The following is a 12,264-nucleotide window of genomic DNA, read 5'->3' as shown; positions in this document are numbered from 1 at the left end:
AAAAAGTCTTAATGACCCAGACAACCACGATGGTGTGATTGCTCACCTACAGCCTGACATCCAGGAGTGTGAAATTAAGTGGACCTTAGGAAGCATCACTAGGAACAGTGCTAGTGGAGGTGATGGAATGCCAGCTGAGCTATTACAAATCTTTAAGATGATGCTGTGAAAGCATTGCACTCAATATGCCAGGACATTTGGAAAACTCAGGAATGGCCACAGGACAGGAAAAATCAGTTTTCATTCCAATTCCAAAGAAGGGCAATGTCAAAGAATCTTCAAACTACTGAACTATTGCACTCATTTCACATGCTAGCAAGGGAATGCTCAAAATCCTTCAAGCTAGGCTTCAAAAGTATATGAACCGAGAACTTCCAGATGTTCAATCTGGTTTTAGAAAAGGCAGAGGAACCTGATATCAAATGACCAAAATCTGCTGGATCATCGAAAAAGAAAGAGAATTCCATAAAAAACAAAACAAAACAAAACAAACCCTGCTTCATTGACTATACCAGAGTTTTTTACTTTATTGATGACAACGAACTGTGGAAAATTCTGAAAGAGATGGGGACATCAGACCACCTGACCTACCTCCTGAGAAATCTGTATGCAGGTCAAGAAGCAACAGTTAGAACCGGACATGAAACAACCAACTGGTTCCAAATCAGGAAAGGAGTACATCAAGGCTGTATATTGTCACCCTGCTTAAGTAACTTATATGCAGACTACATCATGCAACATGCTGGGTTGGATGAATCACAAGCTGGAGTAAAGATTGCAGGGATAAATATTAATAACCTCATGTATGCAGATAATACCATTCTAATGGCAGAAATTGAAGAGGAGCTAAAGAGCCTTTTGATGAGGGTGAAAAAGCTGGCTTAAAACTCAACATTCAAAAACTAAGATCATGACATCTGGTCCCATCATTTCACAACAAACGGATGGTGAAAAAATGGAAACAGTGGCAGACTTTATTTTCTTGGGCTCCAAAATCACTGTGGATGGTGCTTGCTCTTTGGAAGAAAAGCTATAACAAACCTAGACAGCATATTAAAAAGCAGAGACATCACTTTGCTGACAAAAGTCCGTGCAGTCAAAGCTATGTTTTTTCCTGTAGCCATGTACAGATGTGAAAGTTGGACCAGAAGTGGAGGCTGAGCACTGAAGAATTGATGCCTTTGAACTGTGTTACTGAAGAGGACTCTTGAGAGTTCCTTGGACAGCAAGGAGATCAAGTAAGTCAATCCTAATGGAAATCAACCCTGAATATTCATTGGCAGGACTGATAGTGAAACTGAAGCTACAGTACTTTGGCCACCTGATGTTAAGTGCTGACTCACTGGGAAAGGCCCTGATGTTATGAAAGACTGAAGGCAGGAGAAGGAGTGACAGAGGATGAGACGGTTGGATGGCATCACCAACTCAATGGAAATGCATTTGGGAAAACTCTGGGAGAGAGTAAAGGGCAAAGAAGCCTGGCATGTTGCAGTCCATGGGATAGGAAAGTGTAAAAGAACTTATCGACTGAGCAACAACTTACCTGGATGAACTTGGAAGCAGATTGTTCCCAGAGATGCCTAAGAGTCTTGTACGATACAAATTAGTCAACTCAGCCAAGACTGCTAGACTTCTGAGTATATAAATGTGAGGTAATATGTAGATGTTGTTTTTCAGCCACTAAATCTGTGGCAATTTGTTACAGCAGAAATAGAAAATCATTGTGGTATTTCTTTTTCTTCTCCATATAGTGAAAAAAAAAAATCAGTGCATTAATTTGGGTTTCCCTCTTGTATTCTAAATTTGATGTATTACACTTCTTGGTGGAAAAGGAAGCTTCAGCCAAGACCATCTTGAAGTTAGATGTGACAATGCAAAATTTAGAATCTACATAATAAATTTCATTATTAAATTATATTAAAGGTATTGTGACTGAAAAATAATGTCTACATAATATTCCTATTCCTTTTATGTTTTTTTTTTTTTGTTATCAGTACATATAAAATTTTTTACACCTTGTCTAAGGGTAAGACCAGTTCTCTTATTAACAACACTGGTCCTATATGCATGAATTGGGAATTTTGCAACACTAGGGACAAAATATTTTGGCAAATATTCTGATGAAGATATATTTACAGGCACTTTGAAAATCACCATGACTTTTTTGGTTCATAAACTTTAGTCTTTTTATTTGTTTGTTTTGTATAAACAAGAATAATCTAAATAAAATTAGCTTGTATGCAAAAATAAACTTTAATAATGTCATTAATAAACTGACTGTAAGTTATGGATTAAATATCAGATCTTTGACTCTTAAAGGATACATGTTATATTTTATTGAACAGTAGTTTCCCTTAAACCTTAGAACCATTGAAAATGTAATGAGTATCTTGATAGGCAAATTTTAAAAATATTCAGTAGATTTGGAGAATAAGAAGTAAAATTTGGAAGTTAAATAAATCTGTGTAAAATGAGTCATTCTTCCATGAGATTTGATCTTCATAAGCCAAAAGTTGGATATAATAACATGATTATATGAGTAGAATTCTGATTCAAGTTTTAAATTATTTTATATATTTCTCATAAATCCTTTCTAATTTAAAATATGTGTGTTTTGTTAATTCAGGTACACTAACTCTTCAGAGTATACAAATAGACTTTTGTTTAATAAAGACATTTTTTAAAGGAAAATTTTTCAAATCACCTATTTAGTGTCATAAGTTCCAAAATGGCTATTTAACACGTTATGCCATTGATAACGGATTTCATGCAATAAAAGTTATGAATGAAAGTTATTTGTTTCTTTGCTTGACAATAAGATTGTAACTTATAGCATGTTATTTCTATCCTCCACAATTGAGATGCAAACTTTCTCCCAACGTGAGATTAAAGGATTCATACTAACCTGGTTTTAAAGATCTTTTCCTTTCAGATTTGGACAAAGTTTATTTCATTCCTAAAAAAAAAAAATACTCAATGCTGAGAAATCTTTTTTTGCATTCAGGCTTGTCGTGCTGAAAGGATGGCATTGATTCTGGGAAATAAATTTCCAGCTTTCATACATGACAGCTAGTTTAATGCATAGTAAAACAACTATTGTGACTACTAATTTTGTTCCTAAGAATGACCATAAAATTGTCCTGTGACAGAATCCTAGCAAAGAAATGTGCTGTTTCATTGATAGATATTCCAGAGAGTATTAAACAAATATGTACATCTGTTTCTCATTTAAAGCAAGATTTTGGAAAATGTACCTACTTTGTTCATTCTGTATTACTTTACACTAATAAACTTATTAATAATTCAGACACTTTTATACTTAAAAATACATTTGATTTCTAAACAAAAGAAAAGACACTTAGAGCAATCAGAGATGACAGATTATTGTTAAAAAGCTATTATATCTTCAGACATATCTGCTATGGTCGTGGGAGCAGTATGTTACAAGATAAGTGAATTATTGAATGCATGTAAGAACTAGCATAAATGAGATATTTAAAATCAGATTTTCACTTTAGTTTTATATACAGAAGATCTAAGTTACCTTCTCCCATGCTAAATAAATTTTTAAAATATATTTCTCTATGAAATTATCTTTATGTAAAACTTTTTCTGCAATTTCTTTATCAATGGTCTGCAAACATTTTATTATTTGCTGTAAATGTTACTCTAAGAAACACTAAAAGCATTGCAACATGGTGTTGGGGGTTTAGTCTCCAAGTCGTGTCTGACTCTTGTGATACCATGGACTGTAGCCTTTCAGGCTCCTCTGTCCATGGGATTCTCCAGTCAAGAATACTGGAGTGGGTTGCCATTTCCTTCTCCAGGGGATCTTCCCGACCCAGGAATTGAACCTGGGTCTCCTGCATTGCAGGCAGATGGTTTACCAACTGAGCTATGAGGGAAGCCCCATTGCAACATGGAGATGTTTCAAAAGGCTGAGGCCCACATAGAGATTGTAATACTTAAGTTTAATTAGGATCTCATGCTAGAAAGTAGAAGCAAAATTACAGTATAGATACTGTTAACAGATAAATATTTTAAAAATAAATTATGTTTTTAAAAGTTACATAAACTGAAAACTGAGGATTCTTATAATTGAACATTTGAGAACCACTTAAAATTACCTCTCAGAGCCTAAGTTTGAATGTTTTATTCTTCTGCTGATTAATCTTGAATGATATCACAATCACGGCCATCAGTGACAGAATACTTATTTTTTTAATTAATTTATTTTTTTATTAAAGGATAAATGTTTTACAGAATTTTGCTTTTTTCTGTCAAACCTCAACATGAATCAGCCATGTATATACATATATACCCTCCCTTTTGAAACTCCCTCCCACCTTCCTCTCCATCCCACCCCTCTAGGTGGATACAGAGCCCCAGTTTGCGTTTCCTGAGCCATACAGCAAATTCCCATTGGGTATCTATTTTACATACGGTCGTGTAAGTTTCCATGTTACTCTTTCCATATATCTCACCCTCTTCTCCCCTTTCCCCATGTCCATAAATCTATTCTCTATGTCTGTTTCTTTATTGTAGCCCTGTAAATAAATTCTTCAGTAACATTTTTCTAGATACTGTGTATATGTGATAGAATATGGTATTTATCTTTATCTTTCTGACTCACTTCACTCTGTATAATAGATTCTAGGTTCATCCACCTCATTAGAACTGACTCAAATGCATTCCTATTGATGGCTGAGTAACATTCCATTGTATATATATACCATAACTTCTTTATCCACTCATCTGTTAATGGACATCTAGGTTGTTTCCAAGTTCTAGCTATTGTAATTAGTGCTGCAATGAACAGTGGGGGATACATGTGTCTCTTTCAATTTTGGTTTCCTCAGGGTATATGACTACGGGTGGGATTTCTGGGTCATATGGTGGTTTTATTCCTAGCTTTATAAGAAATTTCAATACCATCCTCCATAGTGGCTGTATCAATTTACATTCCCACCAACAGTGCAAGAATGTTCCCTTTTCTCCTTTCCAGCATTTATTGTTTGTAGACTTTTTAATGAGGGTCATTCTGAGTGGTGTGAGGTGATATTTCATTGTAGTTTTGATTTACATTTCTCTAATAATGAGTGATGTTGAGCATCTTTTCATATGTTTGTTAGCCTTCTGTATGTCTTTGGAGAAATGTCTGTTTAGGTCTTTTTCCCACTTTTTGACTGGGTTTTTGTTTTTCTGGTATTGAGTTGTATGAGCTGCTTGCATATTTTGGAAATTAATCCTTTGTCACTTGTTTCATTTGTAATATTTTATCCCATTCTGAGGTTTGTCTTTTCACCTTGCTTATAGTTTCCTTTGATGTGCAAAAGCTTTTAAGTTTAATCAGGTCCCATCTCTCTCTTTCTTTTTTTTTTTTTTTTTTTTACTTTTGTTTTATTTCCATTTCTCTAAGAGGTGTGTCAAAGAGGATCTTGCTTTGATTTATGTCATCGAGTGTTCTGCCTATGTTTTCCTTGAAGAGATTTATAGTTTCTGGTCTTACATTTAGGTCCTTAATCCATTTTGAGTTTATTTTTGTGCATGGTGTTAGGGAGTGTTCTAATTTCATTCTTTTACATGTAGCTGTCCAGTTTCCCCAGCACCATTTATTAAAGAGGCTGTCTTTGCCCCAATGTATATTCTTGCCTCCTTCGTCTAAAACAAGGTACCCATAGGTGCATGTCTTTATTTCTGGGTTTTCTATCTTGTTCCATTGGTCTATATTCCTGTTTTTGTTCTAGTACCATACTGTCTTGATGACTGTAGCTTTGTAGCATAATCTGAAGTCAGGAAGTCTGATTCCTCCAGCTCCATTCTTCTTTGTCAAGATTGATTTAGCTGTTCCGGATCTTCTGTGTTTCCATATGAATTGTGATATTTTTTTCTAGTTCTGTAAAAAATGTCATTGTTAATTTGATAGGATTGCATTAAGTCTGTTGATTGCATTTGATAGTATAGTCATTTTCAAAATGTTGATTCTTCTTACCCAGGAACATGGAATATCTCTACATCTCTTTATGTCATCTTTGATTTCTTTCAATAGTGTCTTATAATTTTCTGTGTACAGTTCTTTTTCTACTTAGGTAAATTTATTTCTAGATACTTAATTCATTTTGTTGCAATGGTGAATGAGATTGATTCCTTAATCGCTTTTTCTGATTTTTCATTGTTAGTATTTAGAAATGCTAGTGATTTCTGTGTATTGATTTTGTATCCTGCAGCTTTGCCAAATTCACTGAATAGCTCTAATAATTTTATGATACTATTTTTGGCATTGTCTATATATAATACCATGTCATCTGCAAAACAGTGAGAGCTTTACTTCTTTTCTGATCTGGATTCATTTTGTTTATTATTCTTCTCTAATTGCTGTAGCTAGGACTTCCAGAACTATGTTGACAATAGTGGTGAAAGTGGACACCCTTGTCTTGTTCCTGATCTTAGGGGGAATGCTTTCAGTTTTCACCACTGAGAATAATGTCTGCTGTAGGCTTATCATATATGATATTTGAGGTAGGTTCCTATTTGAGGTAGGTTCCTATTTGAGGTAGGTTCCTATTTGAGGTAGGTTCCTTCTATGCTTATTTTTTGAAGAGTTTTAATCATAAATAGGTGCTGAATTTTGTCAAAGGCTTTTTTCTGCATCTATTGAGATGATCATATCATTTTTATCTTTCAATATGTTACTATGGTATCACATTGATTGATTTACATTTATTGAAAAATCCTTGCATCCCTGGAATAAACCAAATTTCATCATGGTGTATGAGCTTTCTGATGTGTTTCTGAATTCTGAATGCTAAAATTACATTGAGGATTTTTGCATCTATGTTCATCAGTAATATTGGACTGTAGTTTTCTTTTTTTGTGTGTTGTCTTTTTCTGGTTTTGGTATCAGGGTGATGGTGGCCTCATAGAGTGAGTTTAGAAGTGTTCCTTCCTCTGCAATTTTTTGAAAGAGCTTTAGAAGGATAGGCATTAGCTCTTCTCTAAAAGTTTGATAGAATTCTCCTGTGAAGCCATCTGGTCCTGGGCCTTTGTTTTTTGGGAGATTTTTGATCACAGCTTCAATTTCAGTACTTGTAATTGGGTTGTTCATCATTTCTATTTCTTCCTGGTTCAGTCTTGGAAGATCAAACTTTTCTCAGAATCTGTCTATTTCTTCCAGGTTACCTATTTTATTGCTATATAGTTATTCATAATAGTCTTTTATAATCCTTTGTATTTCTGCATTGTCTGCTATAACCTCTCCCTTTTCATTGCTAATTTTGTTGTTTTGATTATTTTCTCTTTTGTCTTGATGAATCTGGCTAAGGGTTTGTCAATTTTGTTTATCTTCTCAAAGAACCAGTTTTATTTTATTAATGTTTACTAATGTTTCTTTCATTTTTTTTTTCATCAATTTCTGCTCAGATATTTATGATCTCTTTCCTTCTACTAATTTTTTTTTCTTCTTCTTTTTCAAGTTGCTTTAGGTTTAAATTTAGGTTGTCTACTCAATGATTTTCTTGTTTCTTGTGGTAGGATTGTATTGCTATAAACTTCCCTCTTATAAATGTTTTTGCTGCATCCCATAGGTTTTGAGTTGTCATGTTTTCATTGTCATTTGCTTCTAGAATTTTTGTATTTCCTTTTTTATTTCTTCAACAATCTGTTGGTTGTTTATAAATGTGTTGTTTAATCTCAATGTGTCCTCATTTCTTACAGTTTTTTTTTTTCTTGTAATTGATAGAATATAATTGTGATCAGAGAAGATGCTCGATACAAATTCAATTTTCTTTAATTTGCTAATATTTGATTTGTGACCCAAGATGTGATATATCCTGGAGAATGTTCCATGTGTACTTGAGAAGAAGTTGCATTCTTCTGCATTTGTATGGAATGTCCTGAAGATATCAATGAGATCCAGCTCATCCAGCGTATCATTTAAAACTTGTGTTTCCTTATTAATTTACTGTTTTGATGATCTGTCCATTGGTATGAGTGGGATGCTAAAGTCTCCTACTATCATTATGTTGCTATCAATTTCTCCTTTTATGTCTATTAGTGTTTGTCTTATGTATTGAGCTGTTCCTATGTTGGGTGAACAGATATTTGCAATTGCTATGTCTTCCTCTTGGACAGATATCTTGATCATTATGTAGTGTCCTTCCTTCTCTCTTGCAATCTTCTTTATTTTAAGGTTTATTTTGTCTAATATGAGGATTGCTACTCCAGTAATCCATTTACATTTAAAATAATTATTGATATATATCTTCCCATTCACATTTTATCATTTTGAGGGGTTGATTTTGTAGATCTTTTTTCTTCTGTTGTATTTCTTGACTATATAAATCCGTTTAACATTTGTTTTAAGGCTGGTTTGGTGGTACTGAATCCTCTTAACTTTTTCTTGTCTGAAAAGCTTTTTATTTCTCCATCAATTTTGAATGAGATCCTTGTTGGGTATCGTAATCTTGGTTGTAGGTGTTTCCCTTTCAATAATTTAAATATATCCTCCCATTCCCATCTGGCCTGCAGAGTTTCTGCTGAAAGATCAGCTGTTAAGTGTATGGGGTTTCCCTTGTATGCTACTTGTTGCTTCTCCCTTGCTGCTTATAATATTCATTCTTTGTTCTTAATCTTTGTTAGTTTGATTGGTATGTGTCTTAGCATGTTTCTCTTTGGGTTTATACTGTATTGGACTCTTTATGCCTCTTGGAATTGATTGGTTCTTTCCTTTTCCATGTTAGGGAAATTTTTAATTAAAATCTCTTCAAATATTTCCTCATACCCTTTCTTTTTCTCTTCATCTGGGACCCCTATAATTCGAATGTTGATGCATTTCATATGGTCCCAGAGGTCTCTGAGACTGTCCTCAGCTCTTTTCATTCTTTTTACTTTATTCTGCTCTTCAGAATTTATTTCCACCATTTTAACTTCCAGCTCACTGATTCATTCTTCTGCTTCAGATATTCTGCTACTGATTCCTTTTAGAGTATTTTTAATTTCAGTAATTGTGTTGTTTGTCTCTGTAAGCTTATCCTTTAATTCTTCTAGGTCTTTGTTAATTGATTCTTGCATTTTCTCCATTTTGATATCAAGGTTTTGGATCATCTTTACTATCACTATTCTGAATTATTTTTCAAGTAATTTTCTACTTCCTCTTCATTTATTTGGACTTCTCTGTTTCTAGTTTGTTTCTTCATTTTTCCAGTATTTCTCTGTTTTGTTTTTTTTTTTTAAGTTATTGTGTTTGAGGTCTCCTTTTCCCAGACTTCATAGAAAGTTGAATTCTTTCCTTGAAGAAGGTTGAATTATTTCTTCCTTTTGGCTTTGGCCCTCAAATGTTGGTTCAGTGGTTTGTGTGAGCTTTGTATAGGGTGAGATTTGTGCTGAGGTTTTATTTGTTTGTTTGTTTTTCCTCTGATGGGCAAGACTGAGTGAGTTGGTTCTCCTGTTTGCTGGTGATTGAGTTTATATTTTTGTTTTGTTTGTTGTTTAGATGAGGCGTCCTGCCCAGGGTGCTACTGGTGATGCCAGGTCTTGTATTCAAGTGGTTTCCTTTGTATGTGTTCTCGCTATTTGATACTCCCTAGGGTTAGTTCTCTGGTAGTTTATGGTCTTGGAGTCAGTGCTCCCACTTGAAAGGTGCAGGGTTTGACCTCTGGTCAGGAACGAGGATTCCACAAGTGGTTTGTTATGGCAATAAGGAAGAGTAAATAAAATATTCCAAAACGAGAAACCAAAGATGAGCCCCAGACAAATGGAAGTTACAAAATAAGGTAAATAATACTTAAAATAATGGAATATTCATATATACCCATGAGCAAAGTGAAAACAGTCCAACAAAAATAAAGTACAGTAAATTGATTAACAATTATATTTATGAGTTAAGAACAAAACTAATTTAAGCACAAACTGGAGAGCAAAACTAAAGAAAGTCGCCAAGTGGGGAATAAAGCAATGAAAACAAAACTAACAAATATGTTTACAGGAAAAGAAAGAAAGAATAGATATGCAAAGTTAAATAGAGATAGATGAAGAAGATTTATGTACATTAAATATTAACTGCAAGGGCAAAAGAAGAGTAGGAAAGGTAAATGAAGAAATAAATGTAGAAAAAATATAATAGGTTTAAAAAATTACAAATTAAAATTATAAAAAAAAATAAAAATGGAAGAAAAAAGAAGAGAGGGGGGATAAATGTAAAACTCCAGAGAACTGCAAAAGCCCAATGTACAGGCAGTGGTTTATAACAACAATAGAAAGTGTGACTGAATATGCACATATACATAGACACCCATAAGCAAAATCAAAACAGTCCAGCAAAAATTGACCCAGCGAACAAAGAAAACTAAAAATTATATTGACCAGAACAAAACTAATTAAAGCACAAACTGGAAAACAAAACTGAAGCAAGATGCCAATTGGGGAATAAAACAATGAAAATAAAACTAACAAATATGTTGAGAGGGAAGATAAAGAAAAGTAAGAAAAAATAGATATGCAAAGTTAAATAGAGGCAGATAAAAACATATATGTTAAAAATTAATTGCAAGGGAAAAAGAACAGTAAGAAAAAAAAAAAAACAAAGGAAAAAATGTAGAAAAAATAACAATATGTATTAAAAATTAAAATTAAAAAAAAAAAGAGAAAAGAAATAAAAGAGAAAAACTCCACAGAACTACAAAAGCACAACATAGAGGCAGAGGCTTATGAAAATGATAAAAAAAAAATGTGACTGAGGGGAAAAAAAAAAGCTCAAAAGCTTAATTGGATTTCTTAGTGCCAATAAAATTGCCAACTACAACAGAGGGCGGAAAAAAGGAAAAAGAAAAAAAAAAAATCCAAAGAATCTACAAAACAAGTCAAAAAAAAAAAGAAGAAATGTTTTTCTTGAGTTTCTGCTGTCAGAGTCCTTTCCTACTTCTGGGAATCACAGTCCACCTTAGCTCCCTAGGATGTCTTCCAATACTGTACTGATATCTGGACCTGCTGTAGGTGCTGTTCATATTTTAATCTGGTCATACTACTGTGTGTTCTTGCCTCAAATGTCCACAGCTGTTGGAGCTAGTGCGTTTTCTTTTGTGGGAGCTCTCAAAGGTCTTTTACATATTCCATAGACACAGAGTCTGCTTAGCTGATTGTGTGGATTTAATCTACAGCTTGTGCAGCTGGTGGGAAGGTTTGAGTCTTCTTCCTTAGCCACACTGCCCCTGGATTTCAATTGTGGTTTTATTTCCACCTCTACATGTGGGTTGTCCACTGGGGTTTAGCTCCTGTGGCTGCCCTGGAGGGCCAGGTGTGTAAGTGGTGCAGCTGTTTGGGTCGCAGGGCTTCTGGCAGCAGCAGGTAATAAGGGGGGTTGGCGGCTAGGACAACAGGAAATATAGTGCTCTAGAAGGATATGGCAACCAGTATTGGCCAATATGCTGCAGTATTCTTGCCTGGGGAACCTCCTCTCTGACAGAGAAGCCTGGTAGGACACAGTTTACAGGGTCACAAAGAGTCGGACAGGACCAAAGCGACCCTGCATGCATGAACACAAGATTTTTTTTTTTTTTTTTTTTTTTTTGCCTGTGGCAGCTCTGCCCCAATGAGAGCTGAGCATGAAGGTGGTGCAGCTGCTTGGCTTAAAGGGACCCTGGCGGTGCCAAGTGTTCAGGGACACAAACTGCCTCTATGGCAGGAGTCATGGCCCTATCAGAGTCTTTTTTTGAGTATCTTATAGCTGGCGATCAGAAGACCTCTTTGGCTAGTATTTATCCTTAGCTCTGCCCATTCAGGCACTTAGAAGGCACCCTTCCCTGGGGTTCTTTTCTGTTGTTTGGCATGTCAGGCACATGCTCTGTAATTCCATGAGTCAGGTGCTTGATGGGCCAGCCTCTCTATTGTTCAGCAGCTGATGCTGGTGTGTGGGGAGAGAGAGGCTATGGTGATGGCTCCACCCCCTGCATGTGACTCAGCAGTATCACTTTTCTTCCATGGCCACCTGGCTTTCCTCCACAGGCATTTCTCACCACAATCTCCTCCCTCACATCCCCTCCGTTCGTCTCTACACAGTCAACAGCAGTCCTTGCCCTGGAATTGCTCCACAATCCCTATGCTCCAGCTCCCAGCCACTGCACCTTGTAGGGGAACTGCATCCCTGTCCAGGGTACATATGGCTGTGGCAAGGACTGTCTGATTTTCATTCCATTTAGGCTGCCACAGATCAGCTGTTTCACTGTCAGCCTTAAATGTTTCTCTTCTGACTCAGACAATTGGCCCACTATA

The sequence above is a fragment of the Cervus elaphus genome, chromosome X (genome assembly GCF_910594005.1).
Source record: "Cervus elaphus chromosome X, mCerEla1.1, whole genome shotgun sequence".
NCBI lineage: Eukaryota > Metazoa > Chordata > Mammalia > Artiodactyla > Cervidae > Cervus > Cervus elaphus.
The sequence above is the reverse complement of the archived record's forward strand: the minus strand, read 5'-3'. Positions refer to the sequence as shown.